Source organism: Hevea brasiliensis, chromosome 11 (assembly GCF_030052815.1).
Source record: "Hevea brasiliensis isolate MT/VB/25A 57/8 chromosome 11, ASM3005281v1, whole genome shotgun sequence".
Classification (NCBI taxonomy): Eukaryota; Viridiplantae; Streptophyta; class Magnoliopsida; order Malpighiales; family Euphorbiaceae; genus Hevea; species Hevea brasiliensis.
The window spans coordinates 70230651-70234695 of NC_079503.1; positions in this window are offsets into that span (position 1 = coordinate 70230651).

A 4045-nucleotide genomic window follows, 5' to 3' on the forward strand; every position below is an offset into this window, starting at 1 on the left:
ATTGCGTCATATGGCACACTCAAGAAAGGATATGCATAATTTTTTATAATTTTTTGTTAAGCTAAAAAGTGGGTAAAATTGCTGGTTATAATCTGATCTCAAGAATTGATAAGAAAGAAAACTAAGCTTGGCTTTCAGAATCTTAGTTTTAGTCTGATTCAAGCTCAAGAATTATTGATAAATTTTGATCCCAAATTTAACTAGTTTCGATATCAAATTTGATTAAGTGGTCTCGATGGATTTTAGAACCAATTCAGATTGTGCGTCAGTCTAGTTTGAAGGAGACGCTAATTTTTGGATGACAATGGGTAAGGTACTTGCAAAAATCATTATACCTAAAAATGATTAATATTTTTAATTCTTAAACCCATATGAAACCTAATTAGTATTTATCCTAAATTATTTGAATAAAAATTGTAAAGACCTAACATATGGATTCAAATACAAGGATCCTAACCCATGTTCATAAACCTTATGATCTCCACCATATTTGCATCACTTGTCTACCATATAATCACATGAATAATATGAACTATATAGATTAATTCACAGACTAGATGTGTACCTTATTTACAGAAATAAATTGCTCCACAACTTATTTGAAATGACAGCCTGCAAAGATTAAGAACTAAGCCAAACTTGCATGCACACAAATGCACACTCATTTTTCCTTTTGTTACTCATTACAAAAGGCTTGTAAGGCTCTTATATATATTTATTCAAAGTATGCCAACCTTTTGGCCAAAAGTTGCATCACTCCATGGATGTAACTATTAAGAAGAGTTACATCTCTTCATGTAATTATATCTTTTAACTAACGTACATGACTTTTAGATTTTGCCACCTTTTGGCAATTTACATGACTTTTTTATGTTTGCCGCCTTTTAGCAATATACATGACATTTCATGTGGTTGTTCTTGATATTGATTTTAAGTTTAATAGATTTGGGTTGATCAGCATGGATGACCCAAATCATATTTGTGACACCCCTTACCCGATTATAGTGTAGTCAAGCAAGACATGTCACACTCGGTGCCAGACCATCCTATCTTATCTTACTTTATTCCTTTAATCATTTTCAAGTTATTATCTTTTAATATCAATTATTTTTTCAAGGAGAAACCAGTGGAGTTTCTCCTATTTCTATTATCGTTTAACGTGATTCACTATTCACCTGCTTGAAATTTAACAATATTTTCACAATAAAATCTTATCCATGCTAATCATAATTATCACATCAATCATTCTCATAATTACCTCATATTTCAAATCTCATCCTCATATTTCAATTCCGTATTCAAATCCATACAATTTCATTCATATCCAATTCATATGTAAAAATTTTCAAATTACATAAATTTACATGATTTATAAACTAATTACACAAGTTCATAATTTACATAATATAGAAAATACATAAAATAACTTATATGGGCCCTATTTACATGCATTACTGAGGAGGTGATAACCTTGAATACCTCAGACACTTCTGCAGATCAGAACACTAAAATCTCTGTTTAATATTCACTAGACTTTACCTTTAGTACCTGCACGAGGAAACAAATCCATCGCGCTAAGCATTTCTGCTTAGTGGTGCAATAATATAACAAGAAAATAATATACAAATAAATAATTTGGTCAACTATCCTTTGTTCTAATTTATTCCTCTTCAGAAGCGTTTAATTCTTAAATTCACGGTACCATCCCCAAAAATTCCAAGAAATTAAGTTATATCTCTATTGCAAATCTTTTTATCATTCCTTTCAATACTTTCTAGGTTATCGCAGATTATTTCATAGTAATTAAATTTTAATATCATTCCAATTCATTTGAATTCTTTATACAAAATAACTAATCTAATTTATTTTAAATATTCTTACTCTTTTATTTAATTGCTAATATTTTCAGTTGCTAATATTCTTATGATATTAACTCTTTCTAGCATTTTATTGATCATTTTCTTGATAATTTTTTAGCCTCTTTTTATTGTAATCATTTTTGTTCTTTATCTTGATATTTAATTTCCTTACTTCTTTTAATAATCAATTCAATTACAATTATACTTTTCTATGCCCAAGTAACCTATACAAATTGACCGGACTGGATAAATGGGTAAACTAGCACTAGGTACCAGGTACCTCAGGCCGTCACACCATCGATCACAATGTGTCTCCCGGTGTGCAGACAGAATGGCTAATAAGCCATAAGAGCAATAAGACATAAAGCCAAGTATAACATCATAATCAGTATAGCTATAGGCTATCATATCACAGAATGGCATGAAGCCATACGCAGTACTGCTATCAAAACCCTATTGGCATGCCAACCTATCTAAACCAATCACACTAGGCCTATTATGGCATATTACAAAGTTATTTCTTGAATATTTGTACTTAACATGTAAGGTTACTATTCATTTGGTCATTTAAGTCAAAATATTGACTTTCTCATATATAATAGTTACATGAGTTTTAATCATATAGATTTACCACATTTTGGTTTCAAAAAGTGTTGGCATTAGTTGCCAATCCATACTTCTAACCAATGGAGAATAAATTAAAATTTCAGTTTTTAGGTGCTAGAGTTCACTGTTCCATTAGGCCATTCTACAGTGAGAATTTGGCCAAGTGTTCTTAATCAAAGTTATTCTTTATTGTGTCTAGTTACATTTCACTTATTGAATCAACCCATTTGGAGTTTTCTAGCTCAAGATATGCCACTTTGAGCAAGGCTGACTGGATTGGTATCTACCCAGAAATTATGGGCAGAATACCATTCTGCCAGATTTGGTAGTCCAAATTTGGCTAGCAATTTCATTTAGTTAAGTCTAGAATTTGAGTTTGTGTTCTACATAAAAGTTGTTCTAAATTGCCTCAGCTTTCCATTGATATAAATTTCAGGTCAATTGGACTTTTCTACACTGAGTTATGACCAAATGAATAAACACTATTCATTTGATCATTTTGCCCAGGCAGAATGTGTGTTACCCGGATTTGGTCAATTTTTAGGGCATCCTAAGTTTAGTTTCTGGATAGGGTTCCTGCATTAATGTTGTGCCATTATGTGTTTAATTTCATGTCCAATTAGCCTTGCACTAATTGAACCTACGCAACCCAAGTTATAGCTGCCCAAACATGCTGGACTCATATCCAGACCTGCAGGGCACTCAAAGCAGCACACCTAACCTCAATTCCTATGGCACAAATCACTTCATTTCCTAATCAAACATAGCCAAATGGTCACTAATTGACCATTAGAACTTCAATTTACCATTGACACACAATATCTCCAATTTTCATACTGACCCTAATTGATCAAATCTCATTCTCATGCAAACTCAAAAAGATTCAACTCTAATTCATATGTATACATTAATTGACATTAATATACAAACTTAATTACAACTAAACCATCCAAACCCTAACTCTCTCTTGGCTGCCATAATTCATACATACTCCTACATAAGTTTTTTATTCAATTTCTTAACAATTTCTCATTCACTTTAACTTCCTAACATGGAATAAAAAAGAGAGATGTAAGAGTTAGCACTAATCTTTTTTGAAACCAAACTTGAGCTTGTTATTCTTCAAGATTTCTCTTAGAATCATAATAATCATAATCAATTATAACGTCACTTTCCCAAATTAAATATCCAATAAAAATTCAATAGCATTTCCCCTTAAATTGGACTAAACTCCTATCATAAATCTCAAATCCACAAACCATTAATACCCAATCTGGCAGCTTATACATTCAAATTTATATATAATGATCTAACTATCAGATAAATCCCAAATTTTAACCATGTATTCAATACATCCCTATAAAATATCAGTAAAACTTTTAGCATCAAATTATCTCTATATCATGAGATATCAAAATATTCATTCAACCCTTCAAAATCTGAATTTTTACAGAAATCAGTCTTACTCATATAGCTCATGCAAAACAATTTATATCTCATAAACCACTAGTCTAAAATTCTCCAAATTTTAACACAACAGCCTCAACATCTCAAATATCATTTGTACCAAATTTCATAAT